The sequence below is a fragment of the Armigeres subalbatus genome, chromosome 2 (assembly GCF_024139115.2).
Source record: "Armigeres subalbatus isolate Guangzhou_Male chromosome 2, GZ_Asu_2, whole genome shotgun sequence".
In the NCBI taxonomy this organism is placed as follows: Eukaryota; Metazoa; Arthropoda; class Insecta; order Diptera; family Culicidae; genus Armigeres; species Armigeres subalbatus.
The window spans coordinates 453,464,367-453,477,654 of NC_085140.1; the positions used below are offsets into that span (position 1 = coordinate 453,464,367).

Here is a 13,288-nt window from a genome sequence, read left to right on the forward strand (position 1 = left end):
AACCGGGGGAGGAAGGACCTGGAATGGTCCGTCCACCCAGGAAAGACGGTGGTAAGGGGTTACGGCAGAGCTCTCAGCCGCACCAGACCAGGGAAATAGAGGGGGATGACGCCTCCTGGACCCTGGTCAAGAACAAGAGGAAACCAAAGACGTCAAGGGCCGAAAAGAAGGCTCAGGTGAATGAGGGTAACAAGAAGTCTAGGGTAGGCGCCAATCGCTCCAGGGGCGATGCCCTAGTCATCACGGCGGACGAGGCTAAGAACTCGAACGTCTTGAAGGCGATGAGGAGTGACATCAAGCTCGGTGAACTCGGCGCCGACGTACGTCGAATAAGACGTACCCGGATGGGCGAGATGATCCTCGAGCTGAAGCGAGGCGTCTCGCAAAAGGGCGCCGCCTACAAGAAGTTGACGGAGGAAGTCCTAGGCGAGACGGTTAAGGTGAGGGCACTCACGATGGAGGTGAATCTAAGGGTTAAAGACCTGGACGAGATCACCGAAGTCGAAGAGCTCGTCACGGCACTGCGGCGACAGTGTGAAGTGGAGACGCCCACCGCAGCCGTTCGGCTACGGAAAGGTCCGGCAGGGACGCAGGTAGCATTGGTTCGGCTATCTGCAGCGGACACCTCCAAGGTAGTCAAGTTAGGGAGCGTCAAGGTGGGATGGTCGGTATGCCCTGTGGGCATATACGAGCAACCCGAAGTTTGCTTCAAGTGCCTGGAACCGGGGCACAAGCAATGGGACTGCAAAGGCCCTGACAGAAGCAATCTCTGCCAACGCTGCGGATTGGAGGGACATAAGGAACAATGCTGCACGAACCCTCCCAATTGTTTGATTTGTTCCAGCAAAGCTGTGAACAGCAAGCACCCCATGGGGGGTTCGATGTGCCCGGCGTTTAAGCGTGCTGCAAAATCACAGTGCAGGTAACGCAGCTGGCTTGCTCGGCCTCGCCCGAGTGTTTGGTGTGCGCAGGTTTAGAGGAAACGGCGGAACACGTGTTGTTCGTGTGCTCACGTTTTCGCGCAATGCGTGACCACATGCTTGCCACATGTGGTCTGGACACTACCCCGGACAACCTAGTTCGGAGGATGTGTAAAGATGAAGTTGGCTGGAACGCCGTTTTATCGGCTATCGCCCAAATCGTCTCGGAGCTACACAGAAGGTGGCGCGTGAACTCAAGGATGGCTATAGTTCAGGCGCAAATAAGAGGTGGTCCAAGGGATCGGAGTTGGCTTCATGGGTCATACCGGTGGTCATGCTCTGTGGTCGAACTCGATCCTTTTATCGAACAAGTGGCCGCGCGAAGAACAACATGGTATCGTCGCTTTCGCGGCGTCGCACAGAAGAGTAACTACACAGCAAAAAGAAATGTAATTTGCTCCAATGTAATTCATGCTATGTACTTAAATTCCAATGTAATAGGCATTTTCAGATATAAATTTGCATTCACTTCAACACAATATTACATCGCTCTTCAAATTACACACAAGTAAATTCGCTTTTCTAATTACATTTTTCTATGTATAAATACGTAGAAATAACATGAATATTACATAGATGAAAATGCAACCCATTGATTATAATATGACTGTGTGAAATTACACAAAAAGAATGTAAGATCACATAAAAGTATAATGCAAATTTAAATCTAGCAACACTGTTCATCCGCTTTCCATCGCTGAAGTTTCACAACGCTCAGTCCGCTCTCCGCCATCTTTCGCAGCGAAGTATTTTTTCCAACATCATTTTTCGAAAGGTTTATTGATATTAATGGTAATATACATAATTTAGTTTATTGTTCTTCAAAATGTTCTCTAATGTTTTTTTTTTGTTTTGCAGCTTTATTGAAAAACAAAAACGAATAGCCGGAATCGCTCTCGGGAGTTCATTTGTGCGGACAATCGAACAGAAGCTATACAAGTTGCATCCAGATTCCAGACCATGTATCTATAAACCGGTACCAAGCTTGCAGCTCCCAACTAAATTTAATACCGGCCGGAGCAATGCTGTAAAAATGAGAAAAGGCCAGATTACGCCCCGTTGTAATCCGTAAAAATGTCCTTAGTCATCTGTAACCGCAATGCATTAGCCAGGAAACAGGTACACCTGCATAATAATCTGCTTTTTGTTACTGTTTTTCATTCCTTATCCACATCTGCTTTCCAGAAACCAATTTGACACCGTAGCGTAGTACGATTTGTTGTACACAAATATCGCAAGGACGGTACCGGTCGTATGACTGGTGGCACACTCCTCACATCTGCTGGCTCGATGTAGGATGCACCGAATCGACGAGAGTTAGATGTTTAGTTTACTTGTTTTTTTAAAGCTTGTCCGGAATTTTCGCAAAAAAAAACGCCGACTTTACCGACAGCAAAACTTTTAGCCAGAATGGGTTGTCGCGTACTTAGACCATCAAGAAGCTCATTAATGAGATATATACTATACTCGGCTGACGAGGAATCTCCACAGACATGCGCTGCATCGAAGAAGTGGTTATTATTCCTACCGCCCCTGCGCAACTGAATTGCCGCGTTCGAGAAACATCTGAAAAAGCGTCTGCGTCACCCCCAGGTGCGTGGTATTTCCATCAGGCTGCAGGAAGAGGAACATGAACAAAGGGTTAACTACGTGCCAGAAGTATGCGCTATGAAGGACACCATCGAAGTTGATCCGAGACCACCTTTAACAACATTGTCGTGCAGGTAACGAATCGTTCCGCACAAGGTTATAACCGACTGCAAATAACAACATGATTAAGTCCGAGAGCACTGGAAAAATTTAAACATCTGTGGAAAGAGAGTATTTGTATTGTATGTAAATTGGCCGATTTGTGGAAAGAAGTTTGTAGAAATCTGAACGGCGACATATGCATCAAATGCTGGGAGCAGTTTGCAAAGTTTTCAACGAGGAAAAATAAACGCGCTTTCACCAACTGAGGTTTGGATATGACACCAGCTGACCACAATCAATTTAGATATCCCCTCTGTACGCCGGGTAGGGCAAGTTGGAAGCAAAATCGATTGTACGGTGTCTCGCCAAGTGGAAATACAGGTAGTCAGCGAGTTGAACATGCCACCATGACCTGTGTGGGCTTCCGGAGTGCATCCATACGGGCTTTCGAAGAAATCGAAGAAATCTTAACGGGCCCTGAAAAAATTGCATATGGGGCACCTTGGGATTCCCTTCATAATCCCATCGAATTTTTCGAAGAATCCCCTCAGGAATCCAAAATGGATTCCCTTCAGAGTCCCAAAAGGATTCTCTTTAGAATTCAAAAAGGAAATCCATCTGAGACTTCCAAGGAATTCTTTTTCAGAATTCGAATATTTATTTTTCTATTCCTAAAAGGATTTAAAAGGTTTTTTCTTAGTATCCAGAAACGGTTTTCCTTCGGAATCTCACGATTCCTTTAGAAATCCTTATAGGATGCTCCTCGGATCCCAAAAGGATTCGCTTCGGGTTTCCGAAAGAATTCACGATTTACTTCGGAATACCCAACTAACATTTAATGTCAATGTAAATGTTATTTCAACTCGTCTATACGGCTTCAAGCTGAATATGTGTGCTATACATATGATCAAGAACTTCTATTCAATGCCTTTACCAGCAAATCTGGCGAATCTATTCAGCTGTTTTTGACGTGCCTGCACAACTGCTTTACAGCATGTTACACAATTTTTTCTCAATCTTTATTAAACCATTTAGTAATATAATGGAGCGGAGTAATATAATGGAGGCGCTTATTCAGATCTTTTAAATCTGTTAAATAAATTTAATACAGCCACTGAATTCATTTTGATCAAATATTATTTGAGAGGAGAGTAAATTTCGGAGTTTTTAATGTTTTTTTTGTGAAAACCCAAATATCAATTTTGTTGCTACCTAGATTCGAACTCCTGATCTCCTGATTCAATGGCCGCTGCTCTGTCATCACCGTCACTTTGACATATGTAAATAACAAAGAAAATTATGGTGGTGCTTCTTCGCACACCCTATAGGTTGTTTTACTAACGCAATTTTCAGATTCATGCTGTATAAACGTTAGAAAGAGGCATACATGCTGCTTTCAGCACATAAGCTTAAAAAGTATGCTTTCAGCATTATTTCAACCATTATTCAACCATCTGTCAGCATGTTCTGTGGGCTAACTTTGATGCATCATCAATCGCTGAAATTGTTTTTAGGCAACATTTTCTCGATCTGTATAGATGCTACTCTGCTGCTAATCGTTTAACAGTAGCCGTCAACAGCAATATCGCTTCTAAATGGCTTGTTTTCTTACACTATCTGCTAGCATTAATGACAGCGCTTTGTCAGTTGCTATAAGAGCAGGTGAATGCCTTTGTAGCTGCATTACAGAAATCAATAGCTCATACACAGCTCCGGCAACAAAAATCAAATGTAAACATTGCGGTTTTGACGTTCCATACTGATAAGCTATAAAAAGAAGCAGTATAAGGTTTACTTAAACGTTGTGTAATCTTCAAAGATACAGAAGTTGCCTAAAAGCTTCGTTAGTTCATTTATAGCGCCATTACGCTATATTGTTAGTTCTATAACAACAGCGAAAACATTTTCATTGTGAATGCTACTCACCGTAATATGGGAAGTTGCTAACAAGCAACTTAATTACATACATCAGCTCTTAACCGATAAGCTTTGTTGCTAATTCAGACAGAGCTGTTTTATGACTATATGAAAGCTGCATAAACAATAAAAGATGAAATATATTCGGCACAAACTGACTAGCTGATAGATATTTGGGTAATAGTCGAGTTAAAGTTTAAGGGATTATTTGCGGAGGCTTTTCTTTTATTCAGCATTGGCTGCTTTTATTCAAATATTATACAGCCAAAGGCTAGAAGTTGAAGCTTTTAGCACCAAAATTGTTAGTTGGGTAACGAAAGAACTCATTTCGGGATCCCTGAAAAATTCCCGTCGGGATTCACGAAGGATTCCTTTTAGAATCTGATGGAAAACCTTAAGGGCCACCAAAGGAATTCTTTTTTAGGATCCGAAGATCCGAATGGGTTTTTATTTAATTCCAAAAGATTGTCTTCGGAATCCCAAAAGGTTTCTTTCTGGTATCCAAAAACGATTTCATTTAGAATTCCACGATTTCCTTGGTAATCTCTAAAAGATTTTCTTCGAATCCCAAAATCATTCTCCTCGGAATCCCAAAAGAATGCACTTCGTATTCATTTTGGAGAACTCTCATTAGGCTTCCCTCCAAAGCCCATAGGGATTCCTTTCGGAATCCTATAAGGTCATAAGGACTCCATTCTGAATCCCCTAAGAGGTCGTACACTAATTACGTAAGCACATGTGGGGGAGGGGGGTCTGCCATTTTCTTACTCTTCATATAAACAAAAAATAATTTGTTTAGGAAAAATCTTACAAGGGGAGGGGAGGGTCGTCCGAAAAACCAAGAAAAAATGCTTATGTAATTATTGAACGACCCCTAAAGACTCTCTTTGAAATCCCATAAGAATTCCCTTCGAAATCACAGGATTTATTTTGGAATTTCATAAGGACTCCTTTTGGAATCTCATTAGGATTCCCTTCGAGTTCGATAAGGATTTATTTTGAAATCCCATAAGAACTTCCTTTGGAATATCATCAGTGCTCCATTCGGAATGCGTAGCAGGATGCTCTTTGAAATATCAAAAATATTCTATTTTGAAGCTCAAGGATTTTTTCGGAATCCCAGAAGGTTTTCTTTCGGAATCCCAGAAAGATTTCATATGGACTCTATTTGGAACTCCAAAATAATTCTATTTATAATCCCAGAAAGATTCCATTCAGAATCCCAGATGGATTCTTTTCAGTATCCCAAGGATGTTTTCAGAAGACAAGACAATTCTGGGGAATCATCAGTGATGTTTTTAAAAAAATAACAAACATGAATCGTTCTAAAAAATATCTATTATCGCTCATAAGCCTCACTTTTTATTCTCGTTTTCAGCGTTCGACGTCGCCCAAGACTCCTGAAGTCAGTGCCGCTGTTGTTTTCCACGCTGGCAAGTTATCTGGAAGTGACCTGCGAGTTTCGAGTGAGAAGCCGCTCACCTTTCGCCGCATCGGAAGGTTATATTCACTATGGCTCTTTGACCTGGCTGATATTGCCATTACATTTTAGAGCTGCGGATAGACCGATCCAGGACAACGAATCAAAAATCAAATAAACGAAAAATGGTCACCGAGTCGCATTATGCCGCTTCAGCTGTATAGAAAAACATTTCTTTGCATGACATTATTTTATTAATAGAAACATATATTATCAAATAATAAATATATAAGAACAATTAAGTATCATGCTACCCGTAACGCTGGGTAGATACCTCTTCGTGGTGTGTTACGGGGTAAGTTCTACCATGGTCACATTGCCAGCTACAGGCACATCCTGATCCAACGAATACCTTCCCAATATCCAACTCCGTGGTACTTCTTCCTTCTCTCCCTAGTGACGGTACAGATAAGCGTGGCCAGAAATAGTTATTCTAATGCTTTTGTCATTTTTGTCATAGATTGAAATTAAGGACTACACCCACCTTGATTTCTGATAGCAATCTGGACAGAGATTTCAAAGGAAACATGAGTATCACTAGTTTCCAGTCCACGAAATAATTTATAGTAATTTATTTATTTTCCATATTTCATTATATTTATTTTTTATATTTCACTATATTTATTTTTCATATTTTTACATTTTAATTTTTTAGGTTTTCATATTTTTTATAATTTTATATTTTAACATTGTATATTTTTTTAATTACGTATTTTATACCTTCCTAATCTAACATTTTTATGTATATTATTTCTGTGCATTAAAATTTTAATTTTATTATGTTTTTATATTATCATATTTTATACCTCTTTAAATTTAACATTACACTTTCTTTTGATATTTAATGATTTAATATTTTTAAACTTTTATATTTTGTATTTTGTATTTTCATATTTATATAATTTCATGTTATTACACTTTCATATTATAATATTATTATATTTTCCATATTCTTATATTTTTCCCATTTTATACTTTTATGTGCTCACATTATGACGCTTTTATATTTTTATATTTTCAGGCTTTCACATTTTGTTATTCCTGTATATGTTCATATTTTTTTGTCTTTGTATTTTTAATTTCAAATTCCATATTTTAATCTTTTGTATTTTCATATATTTGTATTTTCGTTTTTCATGCTATCATATTCTCATATTGTTATAATTTCTTAAAATTAATTTTCATATTTAAATTTTTGTCTTTCTTATATCTTTATACTTTCATGTTGTTATAATTTTATGTTTTCATATGTTTTATACTTTCATAGTTCTCTGTTATTTTTTTTTGTGTTTAAATATGTTTATATTTTCTTATTTTCAGCTCATCTTATTGTCATATTTTTCATCTCGCTTGTGACATTTGAAAATTTTTCAATAATTTCATCTTCTCATGCTTTTTGGTTTTTTATACTCATATTTTTGTATCTTCATTTTTAATTTCATGTTTTCATATTTTTTCATTTCATATAGCAATTTTTATTCTCTTGTTACATTATATTTTTATGTTTCTTATTTTCATATTATAAAATTTTCATAATTTCATGCTTTTATATATTTATATTATTGTATTATGTATCTTCATATTTTCATGATATAACATTTTCATAGTACACTACAAAACATCCCAGGAATGAAAGCTTCACAACCTGCCATGTAACCTTTATGCAGACGACGTCCTGGCACATGACCTGCTATCTGATACTCATAACATTCTAAATAATAATCAAATTCTTTACAATTTCCAGCTTCTTCTACAAGAGATGTACATACATCCCGAGTTAACTTTGGCTCCAAATTGATGTTATATTCTACAAATATATAGGGGGAGTGACGGCTTTGGCAGGTTTTGTTCTGTTGTTGGCAGGGGGTTTTTTATGACTGACTAGGCTCAAATTTTGCCTAAACATTCTTTGCATATCAAAGAATATTGTGGCCAAATTTCATAAAATTTGGTCGACGAAAACCCCCCTGCTAATAATGGAGCAGGGCCTGCCAGGGCCGTCTTTCCCCCTATATATGATTTGATATAATTTCTTATTCTAATGCTCTTTATTTCACTACATATTTTCAAAAAACTATCAAAATAAGAACTTAAACAGAACGCGGTGCGTATGGTACGGTATGTCCACGCATTCTTCAAACCCTGTAGATTCGTGATATGTATCATGCTGAAGTGACTACTTGAACACGATACATCTCGAAGAATCATCTCTGCGGCAAACACAACGCAGTGGGCCTAGCCGCTTTGAAGTTTATGTCATACCACTGGTATGCTGTAAGCCTCAATATTGACAAGAAAAATTATTGGGCGTCATCTAACTCAATGATTTTCCAGGATGCTTTCTTTGTACTGGCTGCGTTTGTGTTCGATTAGATTAGATTAGATTAGAAGAACAATTAAGTATCATGCCAATTCAATAAAAATAAATTTGAAAACGAAAATTCATCGAAATAATTTCATTCATTTCAGTGCATTGCGCACGGATTTACATCACATTCTTCTACATCGTTTTGATTACATCTTATTTTTTACATCGAAAGAAATTACATCGCTCTTGTTTATTACACAGCAAGTTCTCGAGTACATCGTGCAATGTAATATTCAACAAGCGATGGATTCAACGGGTTGCAGCGATTTCGATGTAATATTCAACAACTTTTTTTGCTGTGTAGAACAAATTCGTGGACAAAACCCAAAAAAAAATTTTCAACATTTATACGTTCTTATATTTTTTTTAGATACTTAGAAACATTCTGCATACTATGGCTTATTTAGAAGTGACCCAAAATTTTGTAAAAAAATATAATTAGGGCTCAAAAATGAGGTATTGAATTGGATTTTATTCACTTTATTCGTGGAGTATTTGGAAAATCTGATTTTTACACAACATAAATGTTATCAACAAGCTATTATTAGTACACAATGAGTAGATTATAGTTGTATGTCTCTATTTTGTTCATGTTTATGGTCAAATTAGAAATTTTATGTTTTAGGTGATGACTACTTGAAAATCACTATTTTTTTCTTTTTTTTATGTTTTTCTTCAGAGGAAAAGTTAATCTATACGGCAAGATCCGGCAAAGATAAATCACTTGGGTGTAACTTCAAGATATGGACTAAGCATTCCACGTGAAAACTCGTCCGCAAATTAGATTCTGAGCTATTTGAATAAAATGCGATTTTTCATCATTTTAAAACAAAATTTTACCATTTGCTCATAAATTACCACATATCTCGGGTACTTATTCAAAAGGACGTATGTGATTTTGTAAACAAAGATTCAGACGTCGATTTGTCCGATCTGATTGCCCTCCCACGCAAACCATCACCATAGACAGATAGGGGAAGGCTTCGGCTACCTGTTAGTGGTGTTGGTTTGCGTGGGAGGGCCATCAGATCGGACAAATCGACGTTTGAATCTTTGTTTACAAAATCACATACGTCCTTTTGAATAAGTACCCGAGATATAACGAACCCAGAAGAGAAATATTATATTCATTACATCACCTTGTAGATCAACAAACAATGTGATGTAATTTTGGGATATTCTGGGTCATCTAAACTGTTCTTGAGTTCAGAACTTGCGGAACTTTTTTTGTTACATATATTTTATTTATATTCACAGCATCTCCTGGACCAACCAACCAACCTGGATGAACCAAAACCAACTATCATTGTAAAATAGTTATGGGATATTTTGAATCAACCAAACTGTCCTTGATTTCAAGACTTACAGCTGCTAAAGTAACCTTTTCTGTCACACTCATTACATCTCTCGGAAGACCAACAAACACCGCAAGACAGCTTTGATATATATATTATATAATTTGAGTCATCCAAACTGCCTTTGAGTTCAAAGCTTGCGATCTACAGTCATGACAGTATCTTTTTTGTCACTCAAAGCTCCGATATATATCCGATCTAGCGGCGTTTTTTATTTGTAATGAATTTCCCAAAGCTCTTTTCCGATGTGTATTGACCTTCAAAGGAATAAAGTTTGAATGAAAAAAAAACTTTTTAATAGCTGTACATCTAAAGTCCTGAACTTAAGTATAGTTTGGATACCCTAGAGCGTCCAAGGGATATTAAAAAGTAGATTGTTTACCGCAGTACCTCTATAGGTACGTTTGAATGATAATCTTATTTTGGAACAATACAGATGCTTCTATTGTACTGAATATTTTCTGTTTCCGAACTTTGCTATGTTCAGGACGTTCTAGGTTGTCGTAATGCTTCAAACGCCCATACCTGATAATATTCCCTGATAGGGAGTTAAGGAGAAAATAGTGTTCAAGCAGAAAACAGTGTTTACTTTTGTGCATGCGAATTTATACAACCATTTTTCTTTTGGGATCTTGGGCATGGGTTAAAATAAGTTAGATGTTTTTTCCCTATGTATGTAAATGTTAGAAAATCCATTTAAGGATAGAGCTTTACCCAAGCAGCACACTTGTCATAAATGAGTTGCTGTCACTTATGTACGACCAAATTCAGTCATATTGAGTTGTTGCAACTAAATTGTTTTAAATTGTGCTACTCGGGTAACTACGGGTTTCTTGCTACTTTGTAAAATATAGCCATTTTAGAATCGTTCACGTAGCGGCAGCAAGAGATTTTGATTTTACATAAAACGCGAGGTTTTATTTGAAAACATATGTATTTTGAGATTTTTATCTGGTTTTACACTGTTAGGTGGATAGATTTAGCCAAAAAATTGCATTTTCCTGCATAATTGGCAATTATTACTTCATCCTAGGAATATCAGGGCCAAATAACCGCAAAAAAATAGTTTTGGCCAAGAATTGTCTTATTTACTCCTATGTGCGACTATAACAAAGTATTTCGACCGTCATCCGCCGTAGCGCTTCAATCATCGTTCGCCTGTTTTACGCAAGAGTGGACTATATTGTTAATATATAATATTTGAGTTTAGTTAGTAGTTAGTTTAGTAAATAGTTTAGTTAACTAAAATATCTTTTCCCGGCGTAGTGTCACATGAAAAATCCGGGTACAAACCTGGGTATGCGGATAGAGCCGCTTTTCTGCGCTCAAGCGAGCAGAGGGATATTTTGAAATCACTCCCATAAACAAAATTATTTTGCAGTTACTTGGCTGTCAAACATTTCCCGCTCTTCGAATTTCTCTTTCCACGCTGCATGAGAGCGCACAAATGCGCTAGACTCTACATAACTTTACGATTGTTTACATACATTCATGCTCCAATCTGCTGCTAAATCTCGTGAAATTTCGTAACGAGTGCTTTTTAGCAGCATTCCCACTAATTTTCCACTCGAAATATAAAGTGAGAATATTTGTTACAAAGAATACAAAACTCAAACAAAGTTTATTTTTATTTTTTCCTAAAATAATAACAATACTTCTGAATATTAAATCAGAAACGAACATAACCACAATCTTCAATGTTTGGCTCCGGCACAATAGAAAATTTTGGCTTCAATTTGACAACCAAATCGATTCTATCCGCACCACCCAGGTACAAACGACCCATCTGAACGGAAACTTCTATCGTATTTTGAATGATTTTTGCCTCTTCCAAACCCCATAACGATAACCAGATGATTTCTAGTATAGATAGTAGAATCATAGATGAGCGATGACGTTACAGCCCTTAACATTTCCATTGAAATCGTGACGTCATGCTCGTTTGGAGACACGTTTGACAGTTCGTTTGGAGACAGAGGATTTATCTTCGCTCATCTATATATTCCACTATCTATAATTTCTAGCGGATTTTCCTTCAATTAAGTCCACTGAAATCAAAACAAGCTGGTAAGAATGGGTAAGAATGTCCTCTGTTTTTCTCACTATCATGATCAAAATAAACAATTGTTGACTGATTTCCATTCTGATTCTGTCGATTGCATTCTATATATAATAAATTAATTTTCGATCGGATTTTGATGATTCTAAGATTCTAATATGGTTAAGCTCGCGGTATTTCTGATTAAGTAAAAATGGAAACGAAAAAATATGAACACAAAAATATCAGTTTGTAAAATCAGTAACTCTTTTATTTAAATCTTTTAATTCATCGTATCATAAGCGTACCTTAGTAAACAACAATTGAAGAATTGCTAGTTTTGTATACATTTAGTCAGTTTTTCAATAGAAAAACTGCCAAACCTTAGCAAGTATCCATTATTTGTGGCTCTTCACCCCGCGATTAGCGTATGCATGCGGCTTTTTACATAAATGAAAATTCTGATCACTAGATTGCTCTGTTGCCCGATGTCACTGAACTGCACGTTCAGCGTAGTTTCCATACCGTTGCAATGTGTAAATCGAGCGTTGTTAGTCCGTTGATAGATGGTCCGAGTTAATGTTGATAGATGGTCCCTTTTTTAACTGTGGTAGCGCCGACTGCAGTAAATTTCTGGTGCATCGCCCTATTTACAAGAATGATTTAAAATAATCTTATACCAATTTAAGCTATTTTGTTTGACTTATACATACCTTCGAGCAGTTATTCGTTGCACACAAATTTTCCGAGGAATTACAGCGTACATCACAACATGTCTTTTTCTCCTAATCAGTTCTTGACAATATTGAGTGATTTTAGATTGGATGATCGTTACATTTGACGGAAACTTCCATCGTATTTTGGATGATTTTTGTCTCTTCCAAACCCTATAACGATAATAAGATGATTTCCAGCGGATTTTCTTTTAATTTAGTTCGTCGAAATCGAAACAAGTTGAAGAACCCCTCCTTGAATGATATTATTTCTCAGAATCATATATATGATTTGTTATTCATCTTTTTAAATTTTGTTATTTACTATAAGAATGCATTTCAAATGATATCGAGCGGAAAATCATCCAATCTGGTTGATCATTTGAATAATGGAAGATCCCATTTTAGATCTAACTGAATGAGAATTCATTCATTTTCTAGCTGATGTTTTCGTTCAGTGGTCAGCGAATGAGTTGTTTCAGGTTAGCGTGTAGAGTTCATTTCTTTGAAGCGTGTTTCTTTTTTTGGTTTTCCGAGTTTTCCGTGTTTTCCTGGGTTCATGAATCTGTCACGAGTGACAAGTCGTTCATTTTTTCTTGCATGTGTTTATAAATATTTATTTCTCGGGTACTTATTCAAAAGGACGTATGTGATTTTGTAAACAAAGATTGAAACGTCGATTTGTCCAATCTGACGGCACTCCCACGCAAACTATCACCACAGATAGATAGGGGAGGCTTTGGCT

At 37.1% G+C, this 13,288-nt stretch overlaps 1 long non-coding RNA gene across 3 annotated transcripts; it reads left to right on the forward strand.

The window, feature by feature from the left end:
• Positions 1-1,685: 1,685 nt before the first annotated feature.
• Positions 1,686-6,314, forward strand: LOC134218223 (uncharacterized). Of its 3 annotated transcripts, none has more exons than XR_009981283.1 (4): positions 1,686-1,772; positions 1,839-2,099; positions 2,166-3,053; positions 5,968-6,314. It is a non-coding gene; the product is annotated as an uncharacterized LOC134218223 (long non-coding RNA). The 3 variants fall into 3 exon arrangements; XR_009981282.1 differs by having other exon boundaries at positions 2,166-2,704; XR_009981281.1 differs by lacking the exon at positions 5,968-6,314 and having other exon boundaries at positions 2,166-3,078.
• Positions 6,315-13,288: the final 6,974 nt, after the last annotated feature.